At 50.1% G+C, this 13542-nt stretch overlaps 1 protein-coding gene across 3 annotated transcripts in view; it reads left to right on the forward strand.

The window, feature by feature from the left end:
* Positions 1-368: 368 nt before the first annotated feature.
* Positions 369-13542, forward strand: part of LOC134966239 (leukocyte receptor cluster member 8 homolog) — a 188795-nt gene continuing 175621 nt past the window's right edge. Inside the window, exons 1-2 of one of the 3 annotated variants that reach the window (XM_063942817.1) lie at positions 370-695; positions 2305-2481. The gene's annotated coding sequence lies outside the window, so the exon portion shown is untranslated. Of the gene's footprint in view, positions 696-2304; positions 2482-13542 lie in introns of all 3 variants that reach the window. The other 2 variants (XM_063942818.1, XM_063942816.1) reach the window with 2 other exon arrangements.

The following is a 13542-nucleotide window of genomic DNA, read 5'->3' on the forward strand; positions in this document are numbered from 1 at the left end:
TGGCGTAATTTGAATTAGGGGTACTATTGTGTGGCCATGCCCCTTCCCAGCAAGAACACGCCCTTTTTGAGCTGTGTGCCGAATACTGCTCTTATTTAAAATAAAGGGGATAGGAACACCAAAATGAGGACTGCAATGGGTGAGTGGTGATGGTCCTGAGAAAGGGGTGCACGCCGTGCACGGTCAGAGGCAGAACTAGCGGTGGGTGCTAAGGAGCACCAGCAAAAATCTTGCCCAGGGCATCATATTTGTTAGGGCCGCCTCATATTGCCGTCTATTGGGGAATGGTGTGGGGACGAGCCGTATCACGCGACCGTCTGCCCGCTCCAGTCACCGTGAGCTTTCAGAGATCCCTCCCCTGATTGGCCGTTGCTCTCATCCCGCAGCTCACGCCCATTTGCGACTGAAGACAGCGCTGCCCGTAGGTCGGAGCGAGGAAGCAGACAGCACTGGAACCCCCTTCCCAGCCTCCTCTCCCGTGACAGGAAGCGGAAGAATCAGCACCTTCCGTTGCTGCCGTCCAGGGGAACTAGACACTTCCTTCCTTCCAGAGACTGCCTAGACTTGTGCCTGTGACAGCTGCGATAGCCGGGGCGGTGCGCCTCAACCTCTCCGCTCTCCCCGAGAACAGCAGCACCGGCCGCCGGGACGGTACCTACCCGTTACGTCACGTGTCCCATGAGACCAGCCGCTGGGTGAGTGCACGCAGATGCCTCTAGTGGCCCACATACCCCCAGTAGACTGCATGCTCCTGTGATCCTAGTTCCCACCTCCTGTCGGTCAGCTTGTCTGTGTCCCTGTCCATAACGCCCCCACATACTGCCGGTTAGCCTGCTCATAGATTGCGCCTGTGATGTTCCCTCTAGAGCTCCTCACCTGCTGTCAGTCAGCACGGCCTTAGAGTGAGCCCTACTCCACAGCTGCCATCTGTACCCAGTCAGTCTACCCATAGATGACAATCAGGGCCGGTTCAGGGGCTTTTTGCGCCCCGGGCGGCAATAGGGATGTGGCTTCATACAGGGGGTGTGGTCAGTTACGCCCCCTGTACAGTAGTAGCGCTGCTGAAATGTTGTGCGGTGCGCGATGACGTCATCGTGCACCGCACAGCAAAGGTCCTCTCCATGAAGGGAAACTAGACGCTACGCGTCTAGTTCCCTTCACAGCGGGACAGAGCGGGCAGCGGGGGATACAGCAGCTGCGGATCTTGCCGTGGTGACGCGCCCTCCGGAAGGTGGCGCCCCGGGCAAAAGTCCTGCTTGCCCGTGTGAAGATCCGCTACTGACTACAATCTTCTTTGAGCCTTTATCCAAAGCTCACCCCTGCTTCGTAGAGTCAGTCTTAAGGGCCCTACACATTAGGCCATATCACTGAAAGATAGGAACGATCACGTTCATTAATGAACAAGATATCGTTCATATCTTTCAGTGTGCATGCACCAGCGATGAACGATGCGCAGCCACGTGCTCGTTCATCATTGGTGCTCGTATGCTTATACATGCATGCATTGGATGAATGACTGTTTTTGTCCATTTTGCAGTTTTTGGGAGCAAATCGTCGATTGCCATTTGCTCTCATCCATTACCAAATTTTTATTGCAACCAGCTAAATCTGGCAGATTATCTGCCAGATAATTGTATAGTGTGTACCTAGGCTAAAGGCCCATACACACTGGGCGATTTTGAGCTGCTTTCAGCTCAAAACTGCCCAGTGTGCATGCCCCGGCGATGAGCGCGATGCGCGCCCCTGCTTCATCGCCGGCAGCCGCTGTTCATCTGCAGGTATTACCAGCAGATGAACGGCTTTCCGTTGTGTCCTGCTATGGAAACCCGTTCACCACTGCTGACATCGCTGGGCGGGGGGGGGGAAGCGATCTGTGTGTATGCACTGAGTGATTTTAAGCCCAGCGATGTTAGCGATCATCGCTGTGCATACACGCTGGGCAAAAACGCCCAGTGTGTATGCACCTTAAATCCTTCTCGGTAGCTCCCTACTTGCTGCCCAAAGACTTCAAGCAAATAAACTAGAATACACATTAAAGGGAAAATGTAATGGGTTTGAAAAACAGGGGTAGCCGGAAGCTTTTTCACACTTTTAAGGTTTGGGCTATTCATTTACAGGTTGTATTTTGCTCTTGTTAAATTTTCTGTTTTCGTTCATTAACAGAATCTGTAATAAGTTCACGGACCTTTGTGTTAATGTTGCTGGATAATAGCTGCCAGCGGGCTGCATTTGGGGATAACTGGATCCAGGGCGATCAATTAGCCTGCGGTAATTTACCGTGGCTAATTCAATTCCCCCCTTAAGTTTGTAGGACCACAAGTATCAGCACCCTCATCCACCTCCTGGTAAACTTTGGACTTATCAGCTTCCACTGGATGAAATTCCGACACAAGTTCTTCATATGATCTGGACTCATCCCCATCTGCCATTTGGTTCCTAACTGCAAGAGAGACCTAGGGGACCTATCTGGAATCCAGTCTGGTAAATTACCTTACACCTAATTGAACTTGTGGGCAAATGTGGAAAAGCGTCCTAGCCAGGAACTGTGGACATTATACTTGAAAGGGTTAGCCCTGTGGGATCCTACTAATTGTACTTTTTATTGTTCTGCTATTACTTATGTTTTACTCCTGAGGGGTGGATAACCTCTCTATGATGAATGTATATTAAATGCACCTTTTTATATTTTATTTTATTTATTGAGTCGTTCATCATATTCTGTACTTCAGCCGGCGCCAGTACTCATTTCTTCCTTTTTTGCTTCAATTCCCCCCTAAGTCAATTGTTTATGTAAAGCTGCATTTTGTAGCTTCTTGTATAGTGGCTAGCACACTAATGCTGCTTTCAGATCGCAAATGCCGGATCCTACCCGGTAAGAGAAACGTGTCCTTACCGGGTGGGATCCGGCATTTGCTCTCCTCTGCTGGCTTTCCGACCCGGCAATATACCGGGTCGGTTGCCATAGCAGTGGGGGACGCAGCAGCAGCGGGGGTGGAGGCGGCGCTGGGAGATGAGCTCATCTCCTGTGCCGCCTCTCCCTATGCTGTGAATGGGAGCCGCGTCGCATCGAAACGGCTCCCATTCACACTGCACCTGACCCGGTATTCAACCCGGTAATAACCCTTCTTTTTAACCGGGTTGAATTACCGGGTCAGGCGACCCGCTAATTCGGCAAAGGTGCTTTCACATCGCACACTGACCCGTTTTGACACGGCAATATGCCGTGTCGATACCGGGTTATTTGTGCGATGTGAAAGGGGTATAAGATGCCTTTACACCTAGTGTGGAGCTACATATCCTATAGGTCATAACACAGCAGGGTGGAATTAGAATAAATTGGCTATTAATCTAATGCAGGGCTCTACAAATCCCAGGGTCCAGTTCTTCATGGCCCCTAGATTTTGCTGCCTGGCTACCAGTTTATGCAGGGAGGGATGAAATGGATCCTCTTCAGCTCCAGCGGAGAATTGTGGCATGCCTGTATTGCGGTGGCGATTTCATGCACATGAGTGCATCCCGTCCTGCGGTGTCTGTCCGCCCCGTCCTGCGCTGACTGCCATGCCTGGGATGGGGAAGTGATGTGGCCACAGGATGGGGTGGGGGTGATTGTTTGCCTGGGAAGTGGCTGTGACGGGGGGGTTTGCTTGGGGGGGGGGGGGGGTTAGCTGCTCATTAATGTGGCCTCGTCTAGGGAAGGATTGTTTGCCCAGGGGGTAGCTGCACAGCAGTGTAGCCACAGAGGGCTGATTTCCTGGGGGTACCCTCTTAGTTGGGTTGCCGTGGGGTTTGGTTTGCCCGAGGGGAAGCTGATCAGTAATGTGGCATGGGTGGAGGGGGTTTTCAGTTTATTTTTTGGGGGGTGGGCGGTGGTCTAGCTCCTACACTTTCATCCTTGCTCTAGATTTTAGACGCATTTATCAAGCCCTGATCTAATGAGTAATTGTCATGTCCATCACAACAGTAGTCACAGGTTGCCTTAGGGCCTAATTCAGCATGGACCGCTGCTGATGCCCAGTGCAGTGTGCGCATGCGGGGAGGTGCGATGGCATCCCACATGTGTGAACGCCTCTGCCTGATTGACAGACAGAGGCGTACGCAGGGTCGGAGGGGGTGTCGGCATTTTAAGGGCGTCGCAGTGGCATTGGGGCGTGGTCTGGATAACGTACGCGCGTCTGGACCATTTTTGTGGAGGGCCGCGGCGGCTGCGTAACTTCACACGTAGGCGCTGCGACCCAAAAGATGGCGGGTTGCCATCTGCCTTAGCAGCTAGGCTGCGTAGACAGAGGGCAACCCTAAACATGCAAAAGCATCGCCCTAGTGCAATGTTTTCACATGTTAATCCTGTACTTTGCCAGTGCAGGGTATAGTGCACCAACTGATACCTTAAGCACAGTCTCTTGATGCTGCATTATAAAGGATTATGATATTGATGGGCATACACGGTCAGATAAAATGTCTGTCGTGCCTGACCCTGCCGATATCCGGGACATACACTGTAAAATATCTGAGTATGTCATGTGATAACGGCTCTCTGCCCATGTGCAGGAACAGGGGAAATGTCCCTTGGTCACAGTAGGGCATATGCTGCCTGATGCGGCCATCGTGACACTTGAAAATATTGCATCGGAGGGACATGCTGGACAATCCAGCATGTCTGACAGATCGATATATCTGAGTCGGCCGACCACATACATGCTGCAGTTATCTAGCCGATTCACGGATATCTGGAAGATCGGCCAGATAATTGTAGCGTAGCTGCCCAGCTTAAGTTGTAAAGATGCTTCGTTCAGAACAGGTTTATTGACCGTTTCTGCCATATTTAATTCATTTGCTTCCACTTGGAGCAATCCGTTGGGATATATATTAAAATTCTGCATCTATTTGCTGTATGTGCTCTAGCAGACTGTACAATGCGCTAAACCTCTCCTGAGCTACTGTTGTGCTGCAGCGTGACTGCTGTATACTCTTAACTGTAGAGTGTGTATGGGAAACTGTTCCCAATTGTCTAGTGGTTATATTTTGACCCTGAAGTCTATTTTTGCACACTTAGTGGGTGCTGTAATCACTTAGGGGATATGCCACCTCACCTCATTGCTCTCCATAGGAAAAGGCCCCATTGGGAGAACACAGCACCTGACATCACCATAATGTCTGGCTACTCACATTAAAATATAGGGGACTATTCGTGAAGCGGCATGGCTGTCGTTAACGAGGACCTCCCTTGTTCGGACGAGGGAGGGGGGCGTTAATGCGCAGGAGCGCGCATTGTTAACGACATTTAGTGTACACACTGGACGAGATTGTCAAAGATCTTGCTCAGATCGGCCATTCTGAGCGAGATCTTTCAAAATCTTGTCTAGTGTACATGGGGCTTTAGTCACAAAGCAATGTGGCTAGCACGCACAAGGAAACTGCTGATTAGTTTAATATGACACTTGTATTTTGTGTGTGACTGAGTCTGTATACATTGTAGCACTTTGTATACAGATTAAGAGACTCGTTCGTACACAAATATACAGTTGTGATATCAATCCTAATTGCATTGCGTTGCGACTAAGGCGCATTTTTGTGAAAAGACGTCCGATGCTAGAAGATTCTCACGCGACCTGGCGTGCCAAGAGGTGCTGATTGGTGTGACTGCAGCAAAGACATATGAGGGCATATTTGTACCCTCTGTCAGCATCTTGGGGATATTGTCACCATCTGTTCCAATGAATTTTGCGAGAAGAAGTTTGAGTTTCCTCAGGAAGCAGTATACTGCCACTGTGTTGTGTTCCAGACAGTCTGAAATAACAGCATAGCAAAGATGCTCAGTTTTTGTTTCTCTCTTGTACCACAAATGGGAGAAATTATAGCTTGATCACTGGTCCACTGAAATGGAAATACTAAAAACAAATGAAGCCTTCTGCCAGTTCCAACCCATATAGTTGCACCATCAGTCCATAGCAGCAGCACCAAATGGTAATGATCTGTAGTAAGCTTTCTTAAAATATGTGAAGACTCTAAAATATTTAAAACTTTGAGATAGTTTTAATTTCTCTGACGTCCTAGTGGATGCTGGGACTTGCGTAAGGACCATGGGGAATAGCGGCTCCGCAGGAGACTGGGCACAAAAGTAAAAGCTTTAGACTAGCTGGTGTGCACTGGCTCCTCCCCCTATGACCCTCCTCCAAGCCTCAGTTAGATTTTTGTGCCCGAACGAGAAGGGTGCATGCTAGGTGGCTCTCCTGAGCTGCTTAGAAGTAAAAGTTTAAATAGGTTTTTTATTTTCAGTGAGTCCTGCTGGCAACAGGCTCACTGCATCGTGGGACTAAGGGGAGAAGAAGCGAACTCACCTGCGTGCAGAGTGGATTGGGCTTCTTGGCTACTGGACATTAGCTCCAGAGGGACGATCACAGGTTCAGCCTGGATGGGTCCCGGAGCCGCGCCGCCGGCCCCCTTACAGAGCCAGAAGAGCGAAGAGGTCCGGAGAAATCGGCGGCAGAAGACGTTCCTGTCTTCAGATAAGGTAGCGCACAGCACTGCAGCTGTGCGCCATTGCTCTCAGCACACTTCACACACCGGTCACTGAGGGTGCAGGGCGCTGGGGGGGAGCGCCCTGAGACGCAATAAAACACTATAAAAACCTTATATGGCTAAAGAAATGCATCACATATAGCTCCTGGGCTATATGGATGCATTTAACCCCTGCCAGTTTTCCTGAAAAAAGCGGGAGAAAAGGCCGCCGTGAAGGGGGCGGAGCCTTTCTCCTCAGCACACAAGCGCCATTTTCTTTCACAGCTCCGCTGGAAGGACGGCTCCCTGACTCTCCCCTGCAGTCCTGCTACAAGAATCAGGGTAAAACAAGAGAGGGGGGGCACTATTGGCAGCTAATATAAAACAGCAGCTATAAAGGGAGAAACACTTATATAAGGTTATCCCTGTATATATATAGCGCTCTGGTGTGTGCTGGCAAACTCTCCCTCTGTCTCCCCAAAGGGCTCGTGGAGTCCTGTCCTCTTTCAGAGCATTCCCTGTGTGTGTGCTGGGTGTCGGTACGATTGTGTCGACATGTATGAGGAGGAAAATGATGTGGAAGCAGAGCAATTGCCTGTGTTAGTGATGTCACCCCCTAGGGAGTCGACACCTGACTGGATGGTCGTATTTAAAGAATTACGTGACAATGTCAGCACTTTGCAAAAAACTGTTGACGACATGAGACAGCCGGCAAATCAATTAGTGCCTGTTCAGGCGTCTCAGACACCGTCAGGGGCGCTAAAACGCCCGTTACCTCAGATGGTCGACACAGACCCAGACACGGATACTGAATCCAGTGTCGACGGTGAGGAGACAAACGTAATGTCCAGTAGGGCCACACGTTACATGATCACGGCAATGAAGGAGGCATTGAATATTTCTGACACTACAAGTACCACAAAAAAGGGTATTATGTGGGGTGTGAAAAAACTACCAGTAGTTTTTCCTGAATCAGATGAATTAAATGAGGTGTGTGATAAAGCGTGGGTTTCCCCCGATAAAAAAACTGCTGATTTCTAATAAATTATTGGCACTATACCCTTTCCCGCCAGAGGTTAGGGCACGTTGGGAAACACCTCCTAGGGTAGATAAGGCGCTCACACGCTTATCAAAACAAGTGGCGTTACCGTCTCCCGATACGGCCGCCCTCAAGGAACCAGCTGATAGGCTGGAAAATATCCTAAAAGGTATATACACACACACTGGTGTTATACTGCGACCAGCAATCGCCTCAGCCTGGATGTGCAGCGCTGGAGTGGCTTGGTCGGATTCCCTGACTGAAAATATTGATACCCTGGATAGGGACAGTATATTATTAACTATAGAGCATTTAAAGAATGCATTACTATATATGCGAGATGCACAGAGGGATATTTGCACCCTGGCATCTAGAGTGAGTGCGATGTCCATTTCTGCCAGAAGAGCGTTATGGACGCGACAGTGGTCAGGTGATGCGGATTCCAAACGACATATGGAAGTATTGCCGTATAAAGGGGAGGAGTTATTTGGGGTCGGTCTATCGGACCTGGTGGCCACGGCAACGGCTGGAAAATCCACCTTTTTACCCCAGGTCACCTCTCAGCAGAAAAAGACACCGTCTTTTCAAACTCAGTCCTTTCGTCCCCATAAGGGCAAGCGGGCAAAAGGCCACTCATTTCTGCCCCGGGGCAGAGGAAGGGGAAAAAGACTGCACCAGGCAGCCTCTTCCCAGGAGCAGAAGCCCTCCCCCGCTTCTGCCAAGTCTTCAGCATGACGCTGGGGCTCTACAAGCGGACTCAGGCACGGTGGGGGGCCGTCTCAAGAATTTCAGCGCGCAGTGGGCTCACTCGCAAGTGGACCCCTGGATCCTGCAGGTAGTATCACAGGGGTACAAATTGGAATTCGAGACGTCTCCCCCTCGCCGGTTCCTGAAGTCTGCTCTACCAACGTCTCCCTCCGACAGGGAGGCAGTAGTGGAAGCTATTCACAAGCTGTATTCCCAGCAGGTGATAATCAAGGTACCCCTCCTACAACAGGGAAAGGGGTATTATTCCACGCTGTTTGTGGTACCGAAGCCGGACGGCTCGGTGAGTCCAATTTTAAATCTAAAATCCTTGAACACTTACATAAAAAGGTTCAAATTCAAGATGGAGTCACTCAGAGCAGTGATAGCGAACCTGGAAGAAGGGGACTATATGGTATCTCTAGAGATCAAAGATGCTTATCTCCATGTCCCAATCTACCCTTCTCACCAAGGGTACCTCAGGTTTGTGGTACAAAACTGTCATTATCAGTTTCAGACGCTGCCGTTTGGATTGTCCACGGCACCACGGGTCTTTACCAAGGTAATGGCCGAAATGATGATTCTTCTTCGAAGAAAAGGCGTTTTAATTATCCCTTACTTGGACGATCTCCTGATAAGGGCAAGGTCCAGGGAACAGTTAGAGGTCGGAGTAGCACTATCTCAGGTAGTGCTACGTCAGCACGGGTGGATCCTAAATATCCCAAAATCACAGCTGATTCCAACAACACGTCTACTGTTCCTGGGGATGATTCTAGACACAGTCCAGAAAATGGTGTTTCTCCCGGAGGAGAAGGCCAGGGAGTTATCCGAGCTAGTCAGGAAACTCCTAAAACCAGGCCAAGTGTCAGTGCATCAATGCACGAGAGTCCTGGGAAAAATGGTGGCTTCTTACGAAGCGATTCCATTCGGAAGATTCCATGCAAGAACTTTTCAGTGGGATCTGCTGGACAAATGGTCCGGATCGCATCTTCAGATGCATCAGCGGATAACCCTGTCTCCAAGGACAAGGGTGTCTCTCCTGTGGTGGTTACAGAGTGCTCATCTTCTAGAGGGCCGCAGATTCGGCATTCAGGATTGGATGCTGGTGACCACCGATGCCAGCCTGAGAGGCTGGGGAGCAGTCACACAGGGAAGAAATTTCCAGGGCTTGTGGTCAAGCATGGAAACGTCTCTTCACATAAATATCCTGGAACTAAGGGCCATTTACAATGCCCTAAGTCAAGCAAGGCCTCTGCTTCAGGGTCAGTCGGTATTGATCCAATCGGACAACATCACGGCAGTCGCCCACGTCAACAGACAGGGCGGCACAAGAAGCAGGAGGGCAATGGCAGAAGCTGCAAGGATTCTTCGCTGGGCGGAAAATCATGTGGTGGCACTGTCAGCAGTGTTCATTCCGGGAGTGGACAACTGGGAAGCAGACTTCCTCAGCAGACACGACCTCCACCCGGGGGAGTGGGGACTTCACCCAGAAGTCTTTCAAGTGATTGTAAACCGTTGGGAAAAACCAAAGGTGGACATGATGGCGTCCCGTCTCAACAAAAAACTGGACAGATATTGCGCCAGGTCAAGGGACCCTCAGGCAATAGCGGTGGACGCTCTGGTAACACCGTGGGTGTACCAGTCGGTGTATGTGTTCCCTCCTCTGCCTCTCATAACCAAAGTACTGAGAATCATAAGAAGGAGAGGAGTTAGAACTATACTCGTGGCTCCGGATTGGCCAAGAAGAACTTGGTACCCGGAACTGCAAGAGATGCTCACGGAGGACCCGTGGCCTCTACCTCTAAGAAAGGACCTGCTCCAGCAGGGACCTTGTCTGTTCCAAGACTTACCGCGGCTACGTTTGACGGCATGGCTGTTGAACGCCGGATCCTGATGGAAAAAGGCATTCCAGATGAAGTCATCCCTACCCTGATCAAAGCCAGGAAGGATGTAACCGCGAAACATTATCACCGCATTTGGCGAAAATATGTTGCGTGGTGTGAGGCCAAGAAGGCCCCCACAGAGGAATTTCAACTGGGTCGTTTCCTGCATTTCCTGCAAGCAGGACTGTCTATGGGCCTAAAATTAGGATCCATTAAGGTTCAAATTTCGACCCTGTCGATCTTCTTCCAGAAAGAACTGGCTTCAGTGCCTGAAGTTCAGACGTTTGTCAAGGGGGTACTGCATATACAGCCTCCTTTTGTGCCACCAGTGGCACCTTGGGATCTCAATGTAGTTTTAGGGTTCCTAAAATCACATTGGTTTGAACCACTCACCACTGTGGAATTAAAATATCTCACATGGAAGGTGGTCATGCTGTTAGCTCTGGCGTCAGCCAGGCGTGTCTCAGAATTGGCGGTTTTGTCATATAAAAGCCCTTACCTAATTTTTCATTCAGACAGGGCAGAATTGAGGACTCGTCCTTAATTTCTCCCTAAGGTGGTTTCAGCGTTTCACATGAACCAACCTATTGTGGTGCCTGCGGCTACTAGGGACTTGGAGGACTCCAAGTTGTTGGACGTAGTCAGGGCCCTGAAAATATGTTTCCAGGACGGCTGGAGTCAGAAAATCTGACTCGCTGTTTATCCTGTATGCACCCAACAAGCTGGGTGCTCCTGCTTCTAAGCAGACGATTGCTCGTTGGATTTGTAGTACAATTCAGCTTGCACATTCTGTGGCAGGACTGCCACAGACAAAATCTGTTAAAGCCCATTCCACAAGGAAAGTGGGCTCATCTTGGGCGGCTGCATCTTGGGCGGCTCCTCCCCCTATGACCCTCCTCCAAGCCTCAGTTAGGATACTGTGCCCGGACGAGCGTACACAATAAGGAAGGATTTTGAATCCCGGGTAAGACTCATACCAGCCACACCAATCACACCGTACAACTTGTGATCTGAACCCAGTTAACAGTATGATAACGTAGGAGCCTCTGAAAAGATGGCTCACAACAATAAACAACCCGATTTTTTTGTAACAATAACTATGTACAAGTATTGCAGACAATCCGCACTTGGGATGGGCGCCCAGCATCCACTACGGACTACGAGAAATAGAATTACCGGTGAGTAAATTCTTATTTTCTCTGACGTCCTAGTGGATGCTGGGGACTCCGTCAGGACCATGGGGATTATACCAAAGCTCCCAAACGGGCGGGAGAGTGCGGATGACTCTGCAGCACCGAATGAGAGAACTCCAGGTCCTCCTTAGCCAGGGTATCAAATTTGTAGAATTTTACAAACGTGTTCTCCCCTGACCACGTAGCTGCTCGGCAGAGTTGTAATGCCGAGACCCCTCGGGCAGCCGCCCAAGATGAGCCCACCTTCCTTGTGGAGTGGGCATTGACAGATTTAGGCTGTGGCAGGCCTGCCACAGAATGTGCAAGTTGAATTGTGCTACAAATCCAACGAGCAATCGTCTGCTTAGAAGCAGGAGCACCCAGCTTGTTGGGTGCATACAGTATAAACAGCGAGTCAGATTTTCTGACTCCAGCCGTCCTTGAAATATATATTTTCAATGCTCTGACAACGTCCAGCAACTTGGAATCCTCCAAATCGCTAGTAGCCGCAGGCACCACAATAGGCTGGTTCAGGTGAAACGCTGATACCACCTTAGGCAGAAAATGAGGACGCGTCCTCAATTCTGCCCTGTCCGAATGGAAAATCAGATATGGGCTTTTATACGATAAAGCCGCCAATTCCGACACTCTCCTGGCTGAAGCCAGGGCCAGTAGCATGGTTACTTTCCATGTAAGATATTTCAAATCTACCGATTTGAGTGGCTCAAACCAATGGGATTTGAGAAAATCCAAAACTACATTGAGATCCCACGGTGCCACTGGGGGCACAACCGGGGGCTGTATATGTAGTACTCCTTTTACAAAAGTCTGGACTTCAGGAACTGAAGCCAATTCTTTCTGGAAGAAAATCGACAGGGCCGAAATTTGAACCTTAATGGACCCTAATTTGAGGCCCATAGATAATCCTGTTTGCAGGAAATGTAGGAATCGACCCAGTTGAAATTCCTCTGTCGGGGGCCTTCCTGGCCTCACACCATGCAACATATTTTCTCCAAATGCGGTGATAATGTTGTGCAGTCACCTCCTTCCTGGCTTTGACCAGGGTAGGGATGACCTCTTCCGGAATGCCTTTTTCCCTTAGGATCCGGCGTTCAACCGCCATGCCGTCAAACGCAGCCGCGGTAAGTCTTGGAATAGACACGGTCCCTGCTGAAGCAGATCCCTTCTTAGAGGTGGAGGCCACGGATCTTCCGTGAGCATCTCCTGAAGTTCCGGGTACCAAGTCCTTCTTGGCCAGTCCGGAGCCACTAGTATCGTTCTTACTCCCCTTTGCCGTATAATTCTCAGTACCTTGGGTATGAGAGGCAGAGGAGGGAACACATACACTGACTGGTACACCCATGGTGTTACCAGAGCGTCCACAGCTATTGCCTGAGGGTCTCTTGACCTGGCGCAATACCTGTCCAGTTTTTTTGTTGAGGCGGGACGCCATGATGTCCACCATTGGTCTTTCTCAATGGACTACAATCATGTGGAAGACTTCTGGATGAAGTCCCCACTCTCCCGGGTGAAGATCGTGTCTGCTGAGGAAGTCTGCTTCCCAGTTGTCCACTCCCGGGATGAACACTGCTGACAGTGCTATCACATGATTTTCCGCCCAGCGAAGAATCCTTGCAGCTTCTGCCATTGCCCTCCTGCTTCTTGTGCCGCCCTGTCTGTTTACGTGGGCGACTGCCGTGATGTTGTCCGACTGGATCAACACCGGCTGACCCTGAAGCAGAGGTTTTGCCAGGCTTAGAGCATTGTAGATTGCTCTTAGTTTCAGTATATTTATGTGAAGAGACGTTTCCAGGCTTGACCACACGCCCTGGAAGTTTCTTCCTTGTGTGACCGCTCCCCAGCCTCTCAGGCTGGCATCCGTGGTCACTAGGACCCAGTTCTGTATGCCGAATCTGCGGCCCTCTAACAGATGAGCACTCTGCAACCACCATAGCAGAGAGACCCTTGTCCTTGTCGACAATTTTATCCGCTGATGCATCTGCAGATGCGATCCGGACCATTTGTCTAGCAGATCCCACTGAAAAATTTGTGCATGGAATCTGCCGAATGGAATCGCTTCGTAAGAAGCCACCATTTTTCCCAGGACTCTTGTGCATTGATGCACAGACACTGTCCCTGGTTTTAGGAGGTTCCTGACGAGTTCGGATAACTCCCTGGCTTTCTCCTCCGGAAGAAATACCTTTTTCTG

This window comes from Pseudophryne corroboree, chromosome 10 (assembly GCF_028390025.1).
Source record: "Pseudophryne corroboree isolate aPseCor3 chromosome 10, aPseCor3.hap2, whole genome shotgun sequence".
Taxonomy (NCBI): domain Eukaryota; kingdom Metazoa; phylum Chordata; class Amphibia; order Anura; family Myobatrachidae; genus Pseudophryne; species Pseudophryne corroboree.